The following is a 24191-nucleotide window of genomic DNA, read 5'->3' on the forward strand; positions in this document are numbered from 1 at the left end:
CCCCTTTGTCTTACTTTTACTGCATTTTTTTTGCTCCGTCAAAAATTAGTCCATTGTTATTTGCTGGTTCTCATGGGGATTACTGCATCTGGAGGTTATGTTGCTATATTATTGGTGGAGAGCTACAGCATTATGATGATTGTTGTTGGTTGATACTCTACACAGAGACATGCATCGGGGTTGGGGATTGTAAAAGGCTTGTGGCATGTGCAGGATATTTCATGGTAGTTGCACAAAAGGTAATAGCTCTTGGTGATGCAAAATGTTAGCTATCAAGCTACATTTACAGGTAGGGAAAATGTTAACTTTGTTGTATTTTTTCAGAACTAATCTTTATGATATTATAATTTCAATGGCCTGTTTAATTAGTTTGCAAAATACATCTTTCCTCTTGTTATTATGTTACTTTTACCTAACAATTCCCTACCTGGTAGCATAATAGTAAGTCTGAGAGCTTATTCTTAAACTTGGGTTTTGATATCTGTAATGGGCAGACTTCAGATAGCCTGTTGTGTAGCTTTATGCTTAACAAACCAAAAATGTGACAAGTTTTTTATTATTATTATTATTAGAGAATGTGTACCAGCTTTTTATATCTATGATTTAAATTAGGCTAAGCATTAAATCATGTATTTTGCACTTGGCTCTGGATAAAACATATATGAGAGACTTAAGTGGAAAACTTCTGTTTGTTTTTTTAGTGTGTATGACCTATGAAACTGGAGTATTTAAGATTTTCCCTAAACTGAAGAACCAGTCTGGATTTTAGGGAAGAAGTACAGTACACTATATGGTAAGTTAATTGTGTTGAAAAAAATCTTCAAGTTACATTATATGTGTTTAACATATTATTGTGCAAGGTTATATTACAGAGGTTTCAGAGCCATAAACAGGATCTGTTTACCACTGAAATGTGTCAATATCCTGATTAGCATAGCTGAAAAGGGAAAGATCCTCCCCCTTCTTTAGATGAGAATATGGGGCAAATCCACATAATTTTGATTGAAGTTATTTACTTCATGCATGTAAGAGTGTGAGAAGTGTTTACATTCTGTAAATATACTGCTGAAGGTTTTGAGTAAAACAATAAATTAAATCATACATTTCCAACATTGTAATAAATTACTTTGAAAACATGCGTACAAGAAGGGTTATATTATAGATACAAAGATGCTACTGCTATGAGAGCAGTAAATTAAAAAAGCTATGATATAGATCTCTCTTATATAACATATTTCCTGTGATCCTCTTTCAAACATAAATATTAATTAGAAACGATTTCTCCAAGCCCGTTCCCTTGTCTGTGGTTTTGCTAGATAGTAGATAGGGACAGTGGGAATCTCGTTAATCCTTTCATGCAGTTGAAAATAAAATCAAAATTGCTTATTTATGGTATAACTGGGGAAATCCAAATCTTTAATGTGGCAAATTAGGCTTAGGAACTTGAGTTGGTCAGAAATTTAATATTTTGTTTATAAATCCATGTTAGTTATATAGTATAATTTCCTATGTAACAGCAGTTTTGTTCATAGAGAGCCTAAAAGGTCCAGAAAATATTCAAGTACAGTATGAAATTGGCTTCACTTGTTTGATTCTTCTTTATATTTTTGAAAATTTAAATAATTGAAGTTTCAGTGATCTTTGGAAAAAAAACATCTCTAAACCACAATATTTAGACTTTTTTATACAATGTGTGTTTGTGTGTTTTCTTGTAGCAAAGCCATATCAGGCTATCTGCTGAGCCCACTGAGAGGATTTGAACCCCTGATTTTAGCCTTGTAAATCCGTAGATATACCGCTGTACTAGTGGGGGCTTTTATACAGATTCTTGTTTCAGCAATTATTGGCAAGTGTATAAACTGAAATTTAGATAGTGTCTTTGTGTATTCTGTTATTCTTTTAATATAAATAGATGCATTGCATATAATTTGTCCTTTTGGATATAAATTCATAAATCTAATTTGTGTGGTTTTATATGCTTCTATTTGGATTTTTACAGATTCAGAAGAACTCAGAAATGATGTTAAATCAAAAATATTGCTTACATGTAGAAAGCATTTTTCACCAGTTGGTAAGTTGGAAGTGTACTACTTGTAATAAAAGTCAAGGATTTGCTGTATCTGTATTTTAATTTGTGATAAGTAAATGATTTTTGGTGTTACTTTTCCATACAGTTGTCTCTTTCTAGCTAGTTTGTATGAACAGTTCTGTAAGTTAATTGATCTCAGCAAGAGAGTGGTTAATTCAATCTCCATGTATAGTCTATACAAGAGTGGTTTCCAAACATTTTTCACTAATGATGTTCCAACCCCTTATCTTGATTTGTGTGACATCCCTGCTGCTACATGCAGTGTTTTTTTTTTAATGTTTTTAATTATTCTGTATTGGTGAAATTGTTGTAACACACAGTTTAGAAACCACTTGGGAAAACTATATTGATGGACAAAGTTATTTCTTCTTGATCAGCATAACTTTCCTATTCAATAAATATGGATTTCATTCACATTATATATATTGGAATATTTTACTAATGGTTATCATTACTCTCTATTTTTAACTAGGATTTCTTGGTGTTTTGTTGTACAACAAAAGTTCCATGCTTTTAAATATATATAATTTAAAACTGTAACATTTTTAGGAATTAAAAGAACATTTAGAAAAATTCTTAAAAAAAACTTCCCAGATCTGTGGTCTGTTCTTAAGTTGTAAAAGAGTGTGAACAAAATGCAGTATTTTGTGAATTACACAAAATGAATGCTACAGAAAAAAACATTGTTTACAAAATATTTGAATAAATTCTTTTGGAACTAGTTGGAATTATAAATTTTATTTAAGTTTTGAAATGTCAAATACGGGTATGCACTTGACGCATGAAAAGGTTCTCACCAGACTATATAGGGTTAACAAAACTGCAGAGTTACTATTGTGATTAAACAATAGATACACACATATATATTGTATTACTTTGAATTTAAGATAAACCTTTATCAAACAGAAAATTAGGTTGTCTTAAATTCAAGTTTTATTTTTCCCTCTTTGAAAGACTCAAAAACATCATTGTCCTTGAACAACAAAGATTTTTGAAAAAAATGCATGTATTAACAAACAGATTGGACTATATTTTTTAAAAAAGAACTTGGCTTAGAAAGGCTAAAAACAATATGTACAAAATGTTAAATTTGCTGATGTCAGTGCCTCTAGTAATGTAATTATATATCACCACACTCTGTCTTATTTGACTTTCCTGTAATTCAGATGATATTTTATTGTGTTTTCATTTTATTGCATTTTTTTACCCATCGAAAAGTGTTTTATGTTTGATGCTGAATATAAAAGGAAAGTTATTTTGTGCACCAAACAGATTGGGAATCGTGCAGCTGGTAGAAAGTATACAGTGAGTGAGGCAAATGTACAAAGTTGCCATGGTATGAAAACCAAGTTGTTTTTTTGCAAGAAATGTACAAACTCATTTTCTGGCCCAAGAAAAGGAAGACATCTTGAAATTGATGCTGTCATTTTAATATATTTCAGAGAGTTGTGAAATAAAGAACTGCCTGTAGTGAGAGAAGTCTTAATGTTAAAAGCAAAACAATGTTTAGAAAATAGTGGTATTTCTTTCAAGGCTAGTTGTTGTTGGTGTGAGAAATTTATGAAAAGAGAAGGTTTATCATTATGGCAATGGACAACAATTAGTCAAAAATTGCTGAGAGATTTTGAAACAAAACTTATTGAATATCAACATTATGTTATTGGTCTATGTCAAAGGAATCAATATTTCCTGAATCAAATTTGTAACGCAGATGAAACGGCAGTTTTTTGGCATGCCATGCAACTACACTGTAAATGCCAAAGGAGAAAAACAGGTGACAATCAAAATAACTAGTTATGAAAAGTTAAGAATTGGTGTCATGCTATGTGTAACTGCAGATGGAAATAAATTACCACTGTATGTCATATTAAACAGGAAAAACATTGCCAAAAGAAAATGTTTGCCAAAATGTAGTAGTTTGTGCACAAAATAATGCATGGATGACATCAGAGTTAATGTAAGAGTGGTTGGGATGTGTATGCCAGCCTGGTGCATTATTAAAGCAACAGAACATGCTTGTGATGAATGTATTTCATGGCCATCCAATAAAATCAAGAGTAGGTTAAGGAACAAAACCAGTGATCTGGTGATAATTCCTGGTGGAATGAGAGGTCAGTTACAACCTTTTGATATGTCCATTAATAAGTCATTCAAAAATCGTACCTGTAAGCATTTTAAATACATTATTAACCTTTTTGATTCATTAATAAACTCTTAAAACATTTACTCCTTTCTAATTATCATTGAAATATTTTTTCCTGAAAATCCTTTTTCAAAAGTGGGGTGCATCTTAAATTTAAAGTAATATGGTGTGTATATAGTATTATATTTCATAACATGGAAACTACCTAGCCAAAACAAGACTGGCTATATATATGTGTGTGTGTGCAATATAAATTAGTGTAAATAAGTGACTAAAACTATTTCATTGTTATTGTTTATCAAACCTTTTCAGAAAAAATACCAGTATTTCTTTGAATTATATATAAATAATGATTGAGTTAACACAGCTGTAATGATTTTTGTTTTTGCCTATTTCTTAAAAGGATACTGAGTATAACATTGTGTTTTAAATGTGATGCTTATTTTGTAAAATAAGCAAATTCTAGTTACTTACATAAACTAAAAATCAGTGGATTAATGAATGAAGCTATTTTAAGATTCTGTTTTTGTTCTAATTTACAATTATTTGAATGCATTGTTTCACCAGTTGGGTATTTCTCACTGGTTATTATTGAGCAATGAAGTTTTATCTACATAAAACCTTTTGTTGTGACTCCAGTATTAAAGATGTGTTTATCAGGCATGTGTAACAGAAAGTAAAAAAAAAAAAAAAGATTGATATTTTATGCCTTAATATTTTACAGATTAGTCATTTTATACTTTCAGTACATTTCTTTTACTTTATATTGTGTTGTAAGCTATATTTAATTTAAATGTTTGCTAGATAGAACTTATCATTATAATGGTGTTAAGATCTAGAAAGTTAATAATGATATTGAGTTCAGTGTTATCAGGGAGAACTGTTGTACTGTGTTCAGTTACTTAATCAATAAGCCATGGAATTCACCAAAGAAATTCATGTGTAAGTTGGGCCTGAGTTTATGTATTTGGAATTATCTTTACAAGTGTTTGTGGAATGAATTTGGCATTATTTTTAACATGTAATCCAAAAGAATCTATCCAGTGATAGAACATGTCCAATAAGAACTTGTGAGTTACATTAAACTGTATCATAATATGCCAACCACATTATATCCAGTGACAGTGAGGCTAACAATGGGACCCTTCAGGTTACTAGAATACGATAAATGTACTTGAAATTGAGATGCTTTTTATATTAGCAAATTGCTTGGCAACAGTTGGTCACAAGAAGGCTTTATGGGTACCTTTTGATGTGGCTATAATCCATTAAACTGTATTGATTATTTATTCGACAAAATGAGTACTCTGCTATTAGACACATTCCTTTAATGATTAGTTTCTTTCTCTCTAGTTATTTTGTGCTCATATAGGAGTTGTAGGTTTTATAGAATATAGTTTTCGTAGTTTTAAAATTTAGATGTGAATATGGATGTTTATTTTTATATTTTACTCTTTCTGATTTGATTAGGCCTAGCATGGCCAAGCGCGTAAGGCATGCGACTCGTAATCCAAGGGTCGCGGGTTCGCGCCCGCGTCGCGCTAAACATGCTCGCCCTCCCAGCCGTGGGATCGTATAAAGTGACGGTCAATCCCACTATTCGTTGGTAAAAGAGTAGCCCAAGAGTTGGCGGTGGTTGGTGATGACTAGCTGCCTTCCCTCTAGTCTTACACTGCTAAATTAGGGACAGCTAGCACAAATAGCCCTCGAGTAGCTTTGTGCGAAATTCAAAACAAACAAACTGATTTGATTATGTCAAGAACTAGAATTAAGCAGTGGAGATTATTTTGACATGTTTTGAATATGAATGAACCATGTTTGTATTTATATTCTTTCTTTGTTATGCTTTCATCAACAGTAAATAATAGAGTATTTTACTTTATAAATTCATACTGAAGACTGTGATGCATGCATGGAATATTTTATTGAAATTTATTTATTGGAAATAATTTGAAGGTTTTCTTCACGGTGGAATTTCTTTACAAATATGCTTGTCTCTGATCATACCACTCATGGCCTATGTGGCTAAAGAACAATAGGATAGCTGTCCATTCCTTCCATGCCATAAGCTAAAAGTTAATATTAACTTACTTCGAAAAAAGTTAGAATTTGAATTTTGATGAAATTAACTGTCTATAAACCAATTTCTCGAGAGCCTGGATATCATAAACTAATCACATACAATCGGTTTAAAATTGGAAACACCAGATTTCGGTGTGTCTCTGTAAGAGGAATTTATCATTGTTATGGTGCTTCAAGGAAACGAAATGTTTCCATGAATAATATACTCTTCACAAAAAGAAACGCAAAATGGATATTTTTGTTATTTTAAAGCGAAATATATGTAATAACGTTACAAGCTTAGAGTATGTGATGTTACACGTGTTAAGGCATTGATTGTCAGACAAAAATGACAATAAAAGTTGTGCACTTTGAAAACGGAGGAGAACATCGGATTTTTCGCCAAAACGCATGCATGTCCAATAAATTTGTTTGAGAGATCTGCATGTTCTGCAAGTGCAACATGTGCAAAGTCCCTATAAAAGTGACGGGTTCTCGGTTTCCATAGCTCAGTGTTAAATCACCGACACGCAATACAGTTACGCCAAGACTGACTGAAGCACAACGCAACAACGCCATTGGTCCCCTGGAAGCAGGCGAATCTCGATCAGATGTTGCCAGAGCTGTAAATGTCCTCACAAGCACCATCACAAGGCTATGGAATCGTCACCAACAATATGGATCAACTCGTGACCGTCCGCGATCTGGCAGACCTCGTGTGACCACGCCCGCACAAGATCGCTACATCCGCTTACGTCACCTTCGGAAAAGGACCACCACTTTGACATCTACTGCCTTAACCATACCAGGGCTGCGTAGGATTTCCGATCAGACCGTACGCAACCGTCTACGAGATTCTTAGGCCCCATGTGCAACCCATCATGTTTTCAACATCACAACGCCCGTCCTCACACAGCCCGACTCACCACTGTCTTCTTGAGACACCACAACATCAAGGTTCTTCCCTGGCCTTCCAGATCACCAGATGTAAACCCCATCGAACATCTTTGGGACGAGTTGGACCGACGTCTGCGATGGCGACAACCTCAACCGCAGACTCTACCTCAGCTTGCAGCAGCTTTGCAGGCTGAGTGGACAGCCATTCCACAGGATGTGATTCGTCATCTCATCGTTTCCATGGGCAGGAGATGCCAAGACGTTATTGATGCTCATGGGGGGCATACTCGTTATTGACGTTGAGTGACGTTAAACTTCACCTAGTGAGCGTGGACTTCGCCTTTGCAGACTTTGGATGTTCAGCAGTGAATGTGCAAAGTTTCACACATGTCATACAGAACTACCCGGAATAAACTTGTTAACAATTTGTCTCATATTTTGCCTTTTGCGTTTCTTTTTTTGAAGAGTATATATGATGTTTGGGTAAATTACTTGTTTTACGGCCTGTGCTTCAGCTTGATAACACAGTTTGTTTTCTTTCCAGTTTCTATTTTTTCTTCTATTTCTGCAACTTTGAGGCTCCAGTTATGGGCTATTTGGTCGTATAGACCCAGCCATATTCCTAATATTTTTATGGGTTGTTTTGTCCAGCTGATATTGGATGGGGAGTCATTTTTGATTCTCCATCTACCCAGCCAGAAACCTTTGGATTTTTCTTTATTTTTGCTCCAGTCGCACTACAATACGTTTCTAATCACAGTATGCTTTTTCCTATTGCTTTTTCTGTAGTTAACGTCAGGGTTACATCATCAGCGTGTGCAAGTCACTTTTGCTGAATGCCGTAATTGCCTGGAATGTGGACTTCTGTTATGTCTGGGTCTGCGTTAACGCTACTAAGAAAGGTTTCGATTATTAGAACATACAAAGTTGGGGAGAGCGGATATCCTTGTCTCACTCCTGTCTCAATATCAATACTTGTATGTCAAGTGTCCGTTTATATTTATTCTCGCTGTCACCTTTTTATATATTAATTATATCCAGTTAATTAGTTTATCCGGAAAGTTATATTTATTTAAAATATATAACAGAAATATTTGATCTATTTTATCAAAGGCTTTTTCCTGATCTAGTGATATCATACAAGTAGGAGTGCCTTTACTATTAGATATTTGAATTATATCCCTGAGCATATTGACATTAAAAAGTACGTCTCTTCCGGGTACTGCAGAAGTTTGAGCTGATTTGATTAATTGATCCAATACGCTTGCAATTCTATTATTTATACAATTCAATTATATTATTTATATAATTATTTATTATTATGTCTGTAATCTTTTATAAGATCCAAAGAGTCCTTCTTACACTGCAGACTGATTACACCTTCCGTAAAGGATGGAGGTAACTTACTTCTTTCTAAGCTATTGTTAATTATTTCTGTGAAAGGTTTTCCTATTATACCCCAGAAACGTTCATAGAACTCTACTGGGAGTTCGTCCGGTCCTGGAGCTTTTTTCCTGCTGAACCGTTTCATAACAGTAGTGAACTCTGCTAATTGGAACTGCTCACCAAGATTGTTTCCTTGTGATGAAAGGGAGGGAAGAAATTTTGTAACTTCTGCCCACTTACTCTCATCAGTTACTTTAGGTTTATATAATTCTTTGTAAAATTTTACTATAATCTCTTATATTTCTTTCTGGTTGGTAGTAGTTTGTCCGTCTGGGTTTTTTAATACTGTAATGTTGGATTTATTCAATCTATTTTTGAACTGTCTATACAATTCGCTATTAAAAGTTTCTTCACTGTTTAAATTTCTTATACCTGTTCTTAATTTGAGTCCTTCTAGTCTTTCGCTATATAAGTGGTCTAATTCGTGTCTCAAAATTTCTATTGATTCTAGAAAATTTGAGTCACCGTTTGCAAATCTAGGTCGGCTGGTTAACTGTCTTTCTATTTTATGTATTTGTTTTTCCTGTTGTCTTTAGCTATCGTTTTTCCGAGATGTTGGAACCTAGATGCTATTCTGGTTTTACATCTTCCCATCAGTCAGCATCGTATTCTGTCGTGTCACAAAGCTCTGTCAGTAAAGTTCTAACATCCTCTATGATGTGATCTTTCTCTAACAGAGATAGTTAAGCTTCCCACATCTCCTGCTTCTTTGTTGTGTTTCACCTGTATTAAATTCCAGAGTAACACAACTATGGTCACTCACATAGTTGTTCGAAGTACCTACTGGTCTAACTGTTATTCTGTTTGTCTTTAGGAGTAGGGCTTCAGATACGTAGAATCTATCTAATCTACTTCCCATTATGACTCCAGATAAACCTTGGTTATCTTTTTCCAGGTGTCTCCATGAGTCTTTTAATTGGAAATTTTCAGTAATGTCTTTTAAAGTATTAGAGCCGGGATCTATTTTTCCTATTACCACCTATTTTATCTGTTAGAGGATTAACACACAGTTAAAATCCCCTACTAGAATAATTTCATTTGTGGTATATAGGTATTGTTTCAGATTATTATAAAAATCTGTTGTAGTAGTATGATCTGCTGGGGCATATACGTTAATTAATCTTATTTTCTGGTTATTATGCTCTATATCTATATATATTATTCTGCCATAATAATCATGCCTTACATATTTAACTTTACCTGGCTAATTTTTACTTACTATAATGCCTGCGCCTGCTTCATTAGGTTTTCCCAATGACCAGTACGATAGGACATTATGGTTTTTATAAAACTGCTTGATCTGATGAACGTTATTGAGATGACATTCCTTTATCACCAGAATTTCAGCTCCATCACTCTTCATCCTATCAATTACCATACGTTGTTTTAAGGTTTTTAGGAAACCTTGGGTATTTAAGGTTATTATTTTAAGTTTCATTAAAAGGTAATAAATATATTTTATAATAAAACCTGAAGTGAGAAGTAGATTAGAAAGGAAAGTAAATTAGGGCTAATTACTATTAAGATTAAACAATGAGGCTCCTACGACTACATAAGGAATTACCTACTTACATTTCTTCTGTACTTTTTTATATTCTTGTCCGACGATGCCACTCATCTTGACCTCTTCGTTCTAGATTCTTCTTCCATATCTTCCTCGCTGTCAGAAGATGACTCCGACAGTAGGAGGCCTTTGGCCATAAGCTCTATTCCAGGTCTATTTTGCTGTTGACTTCTTTGGCTGTTGTTTTTCTTTTTTCTTCTTCTTTATAATCAACCATTCTTTTCCCGAACGCACTTCTGATGTTGTTTTAACTTGATTTTTTCCACGTCTGTTTTTCCTGTTTCTTCACATCTTTAGTTGTCTCTTGTTGCTTTTCCTTTTTTGTTGTTACTTGTTTTTCTACGACCTTTTCAACTGCTTTCTCTACAATGTTGTTTTCCACTTTCTCTACAACTTTTTCTATTTCTTCTTCCTCCTCCATGTTGTTACTCTCGTTTTCGAGAACTTTCTCGACTATATCTTTTACGACTTCTTCTACTTGATCTTTCTCCTTACCCGAATTAAGGGCTGCAGAGAAAGATTTATTTTTACATACCTTGTGGAGGTGATCTCCTCCACATTTCTTACACCCTTTTTTACAATCACTGGGTGGGTGACCGACTTCGTCGCACTTAGGACACACAATTGCTTTACACTCGGCCGCCAAGTGGTCTTCTTCTCTACATTTAGCGCACAGCCTCTTCATTCCTGGGTAATTTGCCATTACCCTGAATTGGCCGATGTTTAAAAACTTGGGTATCGGGTTCGACATGTCGATCCGCACCCTTCTGGCACCGTTGAAGACTTTAGTGTTAATGTGAGTTTCCCTTATCACATTTAACACTTTGCCGTAACACATTAAGGAACTTGCAATGAACTCATTAGGAACTTCGTAAGGTAGGTTCCTAATTCTGACTATCGAAACGTTGGAACTTGCTGGAATATACTTGTAGTCTTTACTTTTAAAGGTAAAAAACCCAATACTCAATGCCTTGACTGTAAAGTTGTACGATGAAAACGTACAGCATAACTTTTTACCTCCTAACGGTTGGAGGCACTCCACTGCTTCGGGACCTAACTTTTCTTTTATTGCGTTTATTACATCGTGCGGCAGGGCACCTTCGGGAATATCGGTATACACCAAATTCCTTCTATTAATTTTAATTTCTTGTGCCGTAATGGCACTTAAAACTAACATCTCAGTTCCACTTATTCAAGATATCTCGAAATAACCTTCTTAAGAAAAGTTTCTTTTCTTACCTTTCAACTTTTCTTTCTTCGGTTCTAGCTCTCCTGCGATAAGTTCGTTTTCCACAATATTACACATGTAAATGTAAGAATATTAACACCATCGAAGCAGACAGTGAAACTGAAGACCAACAGTGTTAAAGAGTCAGTGAAACTGAAAACCAAAAATGGTAAAAAGAAGTGAAAGTGAAGATCTACAGTGTTCAAAGGGACAGTAAAATTCTAGAGCAGCTATATTGAAACAGACAGTAAACTTGAAGGCCAACTTTGTTGAAACAACCAGTGAACGTGAAGACCAACAGTGCGAAAACAGTCAGTGGAAGTTAACACCAACAGTGTTGAAATGGAAGTTAAAGTGAAAAACAAGACTGTGAAAGCAGACAGTGAAACTGTTGACTAATAGTGTTGAAACAGACAGTGAAACTGAACACCAATAGTCTTAAAACAGTCAGTGAAATTGAAGACCAGTAGTTTTAAAATAGAGTGAAAGTGAAGACCAAAACTGTTGAAACGGAGGGTGAAATTTAAGTCCATTAGTGTTAAAAAGCAGTGAAATTGAATACCAACAGCATTTGAACACAGTTGAACTATACACCAGTAGTGTTGAAAGGTACGACCAGCAGTATGAAAACTGTCAAACTGAAGTTTGATAGTGTTTACAAAGAAGTGAGAGTGAAGACATACAGTGTAAAAGCAGTTAATGAAAGTAAACAGTTTTGATACAGTCAGTGAATCTGAAGACTAATAGTGTGAAAACAGTCAGTTAAAATGAAGGTAAGCGCTGGGGAAACAGTCAATGAATGCTAAGATTCATACTGGTAAAACGGACAGTGAAATTGAAGATCTTCACTGTTGAAATATAAAGTGAAATTGAAGACCAACAGTGTTCAAAAAGAGAGTGAATTTAAAAGACCTACAATGTTGAATTATTTAGTAAAGGGAAGATTAACATCATTGAAACAGACAGTGAAATTGAAGACATACACTGGTGAAATACTTAGTGAAAGTGAAGACCAACACTGTTGAAGTGGACCGTGAAATTAATGACTTACTCTATTGAAACAGTCATTGAAAGTTAAAACCAGTTGTGTTAAAGGAGACACTGTTGAAACACACAGTGAAGTTATAGACCAACACTGTTCAAAAACAGACATTGAAACTGAAAATCAGCACTGCTGGAACTGACTGTGAAATTGAAGATCTTTACTGTTGAAACATTCAGTGAAAGTGAAGAACAGTTTTGAAACAGACCGTGAAATTGAAGACCTACTCTACTGAAACAAGTGAAGACCGACAATGTTGAAAAAGAGTGAGATCAACACCAACACTGTGCAACGGTAAGTGAAAGCGAATGCCAATAATGTTGTTAAAGTTAGTAAAATTGAAGAAGTATACTGTTGAAACATACAGTGCAAGTGAAAACTAACACTGTGAACACATACCGTGAAATTGAGGACCAGTAGTGTTAAATTATAGTGAAAGTGAAGATCAACAGTGTTGAAACAGAAGTGAAAGTGAAAACAGTCAGTGAAAGTGAAGATAAATAGTGTTGAAACAGACAGTAAACTTGAAGACCAATAGTATGAAAACAGACAGTGGAAGTTAACACCAATAGTCTTGTAATGGAGGTTAAAGTGAAAATCAAGATTGTGAAAACAGACAGTGAAACTCTAGACCAATAGTGTTAAAACAGTGAAGTTTAAGACCAACTGTGCTGAAACAGTGAAAGTGAAGACCAACAGTTTTAGAGAGTCAGTGAAACTGAAGACCAACAATGTTGAAACAGAAGTGAAAGTGAAGATCAACAGTGTACAAATGAACAGTAAAACTAGACCAGCACTATTGAAACTGACAGTAAACTTGATGACCAACAGAGTTGAAACAGCCATTGAAACTGCAGACCACTAGTGTTGAAACACAGTGATGTTGAAGACCAACAGTGTGAAAACAGACAGTGAAATTGAACATCAAGAGTTGAAACAGTCAGTGAAAGTGAAGACCAATAGTGTTGACACAGACGGTGAAAGGTATGACCAACACTGTGAAAATAGTGAAACTGAAGAAAAACAGTTAATGAAAGTGAAGATTCACGGTGTTGAAACAGACAGTGAAATTGAAGACTAACAGTGTGAAAATGATCAGTTAAAATGAAGGTAAGCACAGATGAAACAGTAAATGGATGTGAAGATCCACTCCTGTGAAACGGACAGTGAAATTGAAAGACCAACAATGTTGTATTAGTGAATAAAAGTGAAGATTAACACCATTGAAACAGACAGTGAAATTGAAGACTTACACTGGTGAAATATTCAGTGAAAGTGAAGACCAACACTGTTGAAATGGACCGTGAAATTGATGAATTACTCTATCGAAAAGTAATTGAAAGTAAAAATCAGTTGTATGAAAAGAGACACTGTTGAAACACACAGTCAAGTTAAAGACAAACACTGTTCAAAAACAGACATTGAAACTGAAAACCAGCACTATTTAAACTGAGTGTGAAATTGAAGATCTCCACTGTTGAAACATTCAGTGAAAGTGAAGAACAGTTTTGAAATAGACCATGAAATTGAAGACCGACACTACTGAAACAACCATGGAAAGTGAAGACCAACACTGTGCAAAACGTCGATGAAACCGAAGACCAATACTGTTGATAAAGTTAGTAAAATGGAATACGTACACTGTTGAAACATGCAGTGCAAGTGAAGACCAACACTGTTCACACATACCGTGAAATTGAAGACCAGTAATGTTAAATTATAGTGAAAGTAAAGATCAACAGACTGAAGTAGACTGAAAATTAAGATTACACTGTTGAAACAGAGTGAAATTGAAGACCATTAGTATTGAAACACACAGTGAAATAGAAGAACAATAGTGTTGAAACAGACATTGAAATTGAAGACCAACAATGTTGAAAGAAACAGTGAAAGTGAAGACCAAAAGTGTGAAATCTGTGAGTGAAATTAAAAAACCAGTAGTGTTAAAATAGAAGTGAAAGATAAGACCAATAGTGTGAGAACAACAGTGACACTGAAGACAAATAGTACTTAAAAAAAGAGTGAAAGTGAATACCAACATTGTGAAAACAGTCAGTTGAATTCACGACCAACAGTGTTGAAAGAGAAGCTAAAGTGAAGACCAAAAGTTTGAAAAAAGACACTGAAACTGAACACCATGTGTTGAAACAAACATTGAAATTGAAGACCAACAGTGTTGAAACAGACAATATACATGATGCTCAACAGTGTTGAAACAGCCAATGAAAGTGAAGACGAACAGTGTGAAAACATTCAGTGGAAGTCAACACCAATAGTGTTGAATCTGACAGTGAAATTGAAGTCCAACAGCAAGTTCTGATATTTTCAAACGCATTTCTAGTTGATTGAGAGTTTTCTCTTTAAACTGGTAATAAGCCTATATTTATATGAAAAATATTTTCTTTCTACTTTTTATATAAATAAATAAGAATAAGAATAACGAAAGTAAATCGTTATTCACAACTTAGAGCAAAGGTTTTCCTTTAACATCAATCCTCGCGGACAGAAGTCGCTGTTGTGTGGAGTCAAATATACTGAAATAAAAGAACAAAACGAAAGTTGTTAAACGATGTATATTTGGACATTAAGTTTTAATGTCGATAAATCAAAGTGTCTAGTCAAATCTTTATATTTAAATTCGGTTTTTCCTTTGAATTGCCAATAGCATTTACAAATCTAAACAATCAGTTTGTTAAACGTGTTGAGTTCGAAAGCTTATATGACATCACCACTCAACAACGTAGATCAACCTTATGTCGGCCTCATAGTCCCAGTCAAAATCTTTGATTAGTTTGGATATTTTCAGCTAAAAATAATACATGAGACTAAAAACTACTTCCAAAGAATTATAGAAAATAATCTATATAGAGATTGCGAAACTTACTTTTGAAGGTCACTGAAATAGCTTAGAATTTCTGTTATATAAATTTAGTGTCCGCGAGTCTTTAACAAACGAAAGTTGGACTGAACTTGCACGTGAAAGCATCTAACTCTCTTTCCATACCAATGTACTCTTCAAAAAAAGAAACGCAAAAGGCAAAATATGAGACAAATTGTTAACAAGTTTATTCCGGGTAGTTCTGTATGACATGTGTGAAACTTTGCACATTCACTGCTGAACATCCAAAGTCTGCAAAGGCGAAGTCCACGCTCACTAGGTGAAGTTTAACGTTACTCAACGTCAATAACGAGTATGCCCCCCGTGAGCATCAATAGCTGCTTGGCATCTCCTGCCCATGAAAGCGATGAGATGACGAATCACATCCTGTGGAATGGCTCTTCACTCAGCCTGCAAAGCTGCTGCAAGCTGAGGTAGAGTCTGCGGTTGAGGTTGTCGCCGTCGCATACGTCGGTCCAACTCGTCCCAAAGATGTTCGATGGGGTTTAAATCTGGTGATCTGGAGGGCCAGGGAAGAACGTTGATGTTGTGGTGTCTCAAGAAGACAGTGGTGAGTCGGGCTGTGTGAGGACGGGCGTTGTGATGTTGAAAAACGTCGTTGACGTTCACCATGATGGGTTGCACATGGGGCCTAAGAATCTCGTAGACGGTTGCGTACGGTCTGATCGGAAATCCTATCCGATCCTGGTATGGTTGAGGCAGTAGACGTCGAAGTGGTGGTCCTATCCCGAAGGTGACGTAAGCGGATGTAGCGATCTTGTGCGGGCGTGGTCACACGAGGTCTGCCAGATCGCGGACGGTCACGAGTTGATCCATATTGTTGGTGACGATTCCATAGCCTTGTGATGGTGCTTGTGAGGACATTTACAGCTCTGGCAACATCTGATCGAGATTCGCCTGCTTCCAAGGGACCAGTGGCGTTGTTGCGTTGTGCTTCAGTCAGTCTTAGCGTAACTGTATTGCGTGTCGGTGGCTTAACACTGAGCTATGGAAACCGAGAACCCGTCACTTTTATAGGGATTTTGCACATGTTGCACTTGCAGAACATGCAGATCTCTCAAACAAATTTGTTGGACACGCATGCGTTTTGGCGAATAATCCGATGTTTTCCTCCGTTTTCAAAGTGCACAACTTTTATTGTCATTTTGGTCTGACAATCGGTGTCTTAACACGTGTAGCATCACATACTCTGAGCTTGTAACATTATTACATATATTTCTCTTTAAAATAACAAAAATATCCCTTTTGCGTTTCTTTTTTTGAAGAGTATACATTATTTAATAATATATTTTCTAACTTAAATGATCTTTTTACACCTGAACACGTATATCAAAGTTACATTTCAAACGTTACTAACTAAATTTAAAAGAATTGTCGCAACAACATCTAAAATACACGTTTGTGTAGTTTCAAGACTTCTATGAAGACAAAACTGCATCCAAAACGAAAGCTAAGTTATTTGCATGAGTTTAAAAGTTCGGATATTGTTATTTTCTCATCAACTACGTCTGGAAACAGCGTGTACTAAGATATACGAGAGAAGGTATTTCCTTTTCCATGTAAAAATGAATTACATCTCATCAAAGAAACTTTGTCGTCCTTGCAAAAAACCTTCTTTAACTAGTAAAACGATCGACCAAATACATTGTACAATTTCTAAAGAAGTTACTTGCACAACCCGTAAACACTATTTAGTTCATATAATGTAAAAGATACAATCACCAGTATGTAGGACAGTCCCAAACGACTCTTGGACAGCGTTTCAACAACCATAACATTTCTACTAACAGTAACTACAACAAAAAATCTCCCTATTGCCCAACACTTTAAATAACCCAGATGTTCTATTAGTGACGCAATTAATAACGACATTAAAACCTATTTCAAAACTAAAGTTCGCAGAAAGACAATAGAAGCTTATTGTATTGAAAAAATATATTTTTTAAACCTGTTGGAATAAATCTACACTATGAAACCAGTGGTTTCCTATCGATTTGTTAGTGCACTCGAATCGTTAATCTGAGGGTCGCGAGTCTGAATCACCGTCACACATGGCACGTTAAAACGTGACAGTCAATACCACTATTGATTAGTAAAAAAAATAGAGCAAGAGATGGCGGTGATGACTAGCTGCCTTCCTTTTATTTTTGCACTGCTAAATTAGGGCCGGCTAGAGCAAATAGCCCTTGTGTAGCTTTGAAAACAAACAATCAATTTGTTCTGTGTCAGAAGAATAATGTTTTTAAACTTGTGTGAAATGTTAGTATTTATCCCTAATGTCTAGTAGATATTATCTACTTATGATAATTATATCTATTTAAAATGTTTATTTTAAAAGAAGAACAGTCTTCATATCTCACACTTATTTTACTTCATTAAAACTCAGTGTATTTTATCTTGACCATTTTAACATTATTGTTTCCAGTATTACTGCACCAAAAAATTAGAAACACTTATAACAGTAAATTAAAAGTTACTCAAAATAATTCCGGATTTCCATAGTAGCCGGCGTGGCATGGCCAGGGGGTTAAGGTGTTCGACTCGTAATATGAGGGTCACGGGTTCGAATCCTCATGCTCGCTCTTTCACCCATGGGAGAATTTTTAATTCACGGTCAATCTAACTATTAGTTAGTAAAGGAGTAGCCCAAGAGTTGGTGGTGGGTGGTGATGACTAGTGCCTTCCCTCCTAAATTAGGAGCGGCTAGTGCAGATAGCCCTCGTGTAACTTTGCGAAAAATTAAATAACGAACAAACAAACACGCTAAGAAGATAGTCTACAGAGTGTAACAAAAGCTGTTATTGTTTTTGTGAAATGAAACGTAACAGAAATACGTTCAACATAAAAAACTACAAAATCAATTTATAATACATTAGTTATAGATTGATGGTTAATGTCGTTATCTCAATGAAACAAAGCTACAAGATGGAACAGCGTTTGTTGAATATTTTTAGTTTGGTGGCTTTTCGAAATTAGAAGAGTTTTATTGGCATATTCAATGTCTGTAGATCCAACTGCTGTGATGGTAAAGTCGTTGATTAATGTTATGCTTTACGGTTTCTTCTGTTGATCGAACTGCCGAGTGTTGCTAAACACGGGCGATATCTCCATACGCTCCAGTGGCTCAGTTGTATGTATGCAGACTTATCGTGCTATAAACAGAGATTCGATACCTGTGATTAACAGAGCACAGATAACCCATTGTGTTGCTTTATGACTAACTTCAAACAAACAAAAGATCAACGCGATGTACTTAAATATACATAGATTAGCTTTCAAGTAGTTCTTAGTTTAGCCCATGTGTATAACCTCACAGTCTCTCACTATACGTATACTTCTTTATGATGCGTAATAATCTCTTATTGTATAAATTTAGTAGTTTAAGACTATAGGGAAGGCAACTAGTCATTAACACCTATCGGGATACTTTTTACCAATGAATACTAGAAACGACCGTCATGTTAGAACGCTCCTAGAACTAAACAAGTGAACACGTTTGGTGTTTAAAACCCGCGACCCTTATATTACGAGTCCTGCACCCTAACGACCTGGCCATGATGAGCCATTTAAATTAATGATAACCCTAAATTCCCGTTAATTAGAATACTCTGTTAATGAAAATTATTTTCTAAGTGAAAGCTAAGGATTCGAATGAAACTGAGAATTCTCACTTCAAATAGTTTACCTTTTAATAGACAAGTAACAATTATTTCGTGTTTAGTTCGTATCCCTGACTTTTCTTTTCAGAATATAGCTTTGCTCTTGTAGTGACCCCTATCGGAAGATTGAACATTTTCCATTAAAAGATCTCCTGGATCCTTCTGTACTCTCATGTTGTTTCCTATAAATCCAATCTTGCATCTCCTGCCTGTCCGACTGTAGCTAAAATTAGTTATTGAGTGGGTTTATTTGTAGTCGACGGGAAAACAAGACGCTACTGCATTCTCTCCTTGATGGATGCACAGATTTACAGTTTTCACATCTTTACGAAGTGAAACTTCTTTTTCAAAGACCGAACTTTGTGTTTAAACAGCAAAAATAATTAACACAAATAAAATCCTAAAATACACCTCCATTATTCTGTATTAATTTGTTCTATGTAACATATCATACGATAGACTTAGTAGACTTTGTAATTTACTTGATTGAATTTCCAAAAACTTTTTCTTACATTATTCATATTTTTTGAAATTCTCACTTGACATCAGTATGAAGCTATTATAAGTTCTAAATGAATTTTGTTACGTGAGAAGAAAAATTTATGTAAATGATAATAAAGAATAAATTGATACCTCTCAATCAAAACTTTCTATACTTTACTTTGACGATGTTTCGATTATTTGTTTGTTTTGAATTTTCGCGCATGAAGATGACTTACGAAGGTCGAAATTGTTCTCCCCTTATACATAATAGTGTTAATACCTATACCAGCAGTTCTGAGATACATTTTTATTTCAAGTGGGTTTCTCATCATCAAATGGAAGCTGTTTCTTTAATTATCAGCAACTTTAACAAGCCTTATTTTGGAGATAAACAACTAGTAATGCAAGCCTACGTGCTTGGATCAACCAATAATATTACCGTCATTGTAGTTAATCTACAAAACCTTACACTTCAAAATGCAGAAAAAAATTCCTGATGAATAGTACTTGATTTAAAAGGACAGTTCTGATGCCTTTGAAGACAAAATAATGTGTGTCGTCTTATAGCAAAGCCACATTGGGCTATCTGCCGAGTCCCCTGAGGAGAATGAAACCCCTGATTAAAGACAAAAGAATCTTTACAAAATAGACAATATCCATGATGACGAGAACACCCACTTGTTGAGAAAAATGTATATGTAAAAATGGCTGGTATGGGTAGAGAAAACTATATAGTGGAGCGAACAACGTTTCGACCTTTTTTGGTCATCATCAGATTCACAAAAAAAGAAAGAAGTAACTGACCGATAGCTGACATGTTTGAAGGCAGTTGTGTAATTACGTGTAGAAATGTAGAGGGCATGCTTAGATGTTTGATTATATATTAATATAGGTATAAAGGGTTCTTTTGCATTGGTTTATTTTGGACTTGAGTTGTTGTATAAGTGAGGCTTCTTTAATTTTGCGTTTATTTATTTAGTATTTGGGTGTTTTCTATGGTTATGTTGTGTTTATTTGATTTGCAATGTTCAAAACGTGTGAAGGTGACTTTCTGTGTTCTTTGAATCTGGTTTCCATTTTTCTACTTGTTTCTCCAATGTAGAAGTCGTGGCAGTTGTCACATTGTATTTTGTAATTAATACTGGTGTGGTGTTTATCAGTGTAGTTTTTACATAATATTGACCTTAGTTTTGTGTCTGGTTTTTGAATAAATTTGGTATTAACTAGAATGTTATATTTTGTTGCTAATTTTGCCAAATATACCCAACATCTAAGCACGCCCTCTACATTCCTACACTTAAATACACAATTGCCTTCAAACATGTGGTTAGCTACTGGTCAGTAACTTTATCTTTCTTTGTGAATCTGACGATGACCGAAGAAGGTCGAAACGTTGTTCGCTCCTCTACTAGTGCTTTCTTTACCCCTACCAGCCATTTTTACATATATAACAGTTTCATCCTCTTTAGAATCTATTTTGTCCTCTTTAGGTGTGAAGAAATTCACCAACCCTCTTACAAGGTTTTACTTGGTGTCCCTAAAAAGACATGGAGGGGGATTTAGTAATTAATCTGTCCAACGTTTTTATTTGGAAAAGTTCTCTTCCCTTCACTGGTTTGTTACTCCTGGCCAGTTACTCTATAATAAGGTCTATATCTCATATGCCTTTCTTCCTATTTCCATTGCAGAGTTCTCGAGATGCTTCCTTTTCTCCATCAATTGCTATTATATTTTATTATTTCAAACACTGCATTGTCTCTTATGATTTCAGTCACATGATCAGTGTTGCTCTACATCTTCATTGACTGGGTCTATGGTTTTATTATTACATGCAAGATGGCCTTCTTTTTTTATACTTATGAAAGGAGTCCTCCAGTAATATCTTCATACTTCTGATGATGGAAATCCATTTTCGGTGAATTGACAAAAAACTATACTCAAATAAGTGGTTGAGTCTAACAACGCAAAATGCATATTTTTTTTTTATGTTTATTGGCCTTAAGATTTTAGCCAGCAGTGTATGTAATATCAGCCAGCTCCATTCATCAGAGACTCTTAATTTCAAGTCTAACCTTAATCAAAGCCTTATGCCCAGTTTTGGTGTCATATCCCTTTTTACAGAAGTGCCAATGGCTGAGGCCTTCAAGATAGTCTTAGAACACTATATCTGAGACCCTAACCCATCAATAGACATTCCAAGCAACCAATTAGTAACCCTCACAGAATTCACCATGATGAAGACAAACTTCATGTTCAACAACCACAACTATATACAAACAAATGGCCTAAGCATGGGCAATCCAGTATCACCAGTTTTAGCCAATATTTTTATGACACAAGTTGAAACACAAGCAATTAACACAGCATTACATCCACCACTATATTGGTACAGATATGTAGATGACACAATTGCAGGATTCACATCTACAGAACACACACTTAATTTTTTCAATCACATTAACTCTATACATCCCAACATTAACTTCACATGTGAACAGGAAGAAAACAATCAAATATCTTTTTTTAACCTCAAAATTACAAGAACCTATACACAATTTAAAACAGAAATCCACCAAAAAATCATCTATACTGGACTACAAATTCTTTGGGACTCAGCACATGAAACAAAACAAAAGCTCAACATACTAAGAAACCAAATAAACACAGCCATAAAACTATGATCACTAGATAAAATTAATGATAAATTAGACAAAATGAAACAATACTTCATCAACATCAATAAGTTTCCTCCACAAACCGTAGAAAACATTATAACGCACACACCTAGACAAAAAGCAAAATCAACTAACAAAAGTAAATATATCCCACGAATTAAAAATATCACGAAACCATATACTGCTGCATACCATATATTCCTGACACCAGCAAGAGAATAACCAACATTTGGCAAAAACTAGTATTAAAATATGACATTCCAGCTAATACCAAATTTATTCAAAAACCAGGCACAAAACTAAGGTCTATGCTATATAAAAACTACACTGACAAACACAACACCAACATTATTTATAACACACAATGTGACAACTGCAACGACTTCTATATTGAAGAAACAAGTAGAAAAATGGAAATCAGATTCAAAGAACACATAAAGTCACCTTCACATGTGTTTGAACACTGCAAAGCCTTACTTATACAAGAACTGAAGTCCAAAATAAACCAATACAAAAGAACCCCATTATACCTATATTAATATATAGTCAAACATCTAAGCATGCCCTCTACATTTCTACACTTAATTACACAACCACCTTCAAACATGTCAACTATCGATCAGTAACCTCTCTTTCTTTGTGAACCTAATGGTGACTGAGTGTGCTGAGTCCCAAGGAATGTTTTGTCCAGTTTGGGTGATTTTTCGGCAGATTTCTGTTTTAAATTGTGTATTGGTTCTTGTAATTTTGAGGTTAAGAAATGATATGGTTAATGTGTGGTTTGCTCCTCTACATAGAGTTTTCTCTATCCATACCAGCCGTTTTTTACATATATATATAGTTTTCTATACATAATATTTTGTAAACAATCATGGATTGACTTACTGTGTTTAAAAAATATATTATATATAAGATTGTTTCATCTGTTAAATATATTTATCATTTGTTTTAATATACATCAGTATTTTCCAAATTTGTTTCGTAAGTCAGAAATTTTTAAGAACTCTAATATCCTGAAAAAGTGTAGAATTTAGAAACTTGTTGCTCATCTCAAGAAATTTGATAAAATGTTTATTGTAACATCTTATCTTATAATATTCTGTACTATCATTAAAGAAAATGAGTTAGTTTTTCTCATTTCAGAATTTAATTTGTTTACAGTTTTAATATATCAGTAAAATCACAAATTTATTTTAATATCAGACTAGAAACAAAAACCTAAATATGTCAGTTTGTTAAAAAAGGCATGATAAATCTGATCAAACTGGCAAACAAAATGAGACAATTTTGGTTGAGGCTGGACCAATGATAAATCACTGAATTTAATCACAAATAAGAGATATAATATTCACCATAAAACGTTTAGTTAATGTTTCTTTAGTTAATAACACAAACAAAACTGCATTTAGACTTCTAAGTTATTCTATAAGGCTATTTATATATATATATAATTAGTGTATGTAGTAAACTAAATTTTGCATATAACACTTTTTTGTATTTGTAAAGCAAAGTACATAAAGTGTTTATTTTTAAATAAAAAATACACTAAAGAAATGACTATTTGTTCCAGTATAGAATCTGCTAAGGTATTTAAATAACTCTCTGTACAGTTGGTAAAGTCATAATTTGAACACATTTCACTCACAAAAGCACACTTTCCTAAGTTCTTACTTGAAGATATGACAAATTAAACAAACAACTTGTACCAACAAACAAATGAACGTGATGGAATAAATAAACATCCTAATTTTATGTTAAGATCATTTTAGATAATTTCACACACACAGGAATAACAGTTTTGTAAGCATCAACTCTATACAACAGCATCATTGCTTATACTATGATTATTTAATAAAACAACCATCAGTAACTGTACAAAATCATGCTAAAGTTTTCAACACTAATGTAATGTATTACAGGTAAAAACTATAACAGTATGAAATAAGCTATTAGAAATGAACAGAGTGAATTATATTTTCTGGTAAATTATAAGTTTAGATATTTT

General features: G+C 34.4%; 1 protein-coding gene and 1 long non-coding RNA gene across 2 annotated transcripts in view; one reads left to right on the plus strand and one right to left on the minus strand.

Annotated features, from left to right (window-relative positions):
- Window positions 1-24191, minus strand: part of LOC143244407 (cysteine protease ATG4B-like) — a 150306-nt gene that overhangs the window by 10428 nt on the left and 115687 nt on the right. The window lies entirely within an intron of this gene.
- On the plus strand, window positions 734-19813 carry LOC143236125 (uncharacterized). The gene is made up of 3 exons (XR_013019497.1): window positions 734-793; window positions 2000-2071; window positions 19117-19813. It is a non-coding gene; the product is annotated as an uncharacterized LOC143236125 (long non-coding RNA).

This window comes from Tachypleus tridentatus, chromosome 2, assembly GCF_004210375.1.
Source record: "Tachypleus tridentatus isolate NWPU-2018 chromosome 2, ASM421037v1, whole genome shotgun sequence".
Classification (NCBI taxonomy): domain Eukaryota; kingdom Metazoa; phylum Arthropoda; class Merostomata; order Xiphosura; family Limulidae; genus Tachypleus; species Tachypleus tridentatus.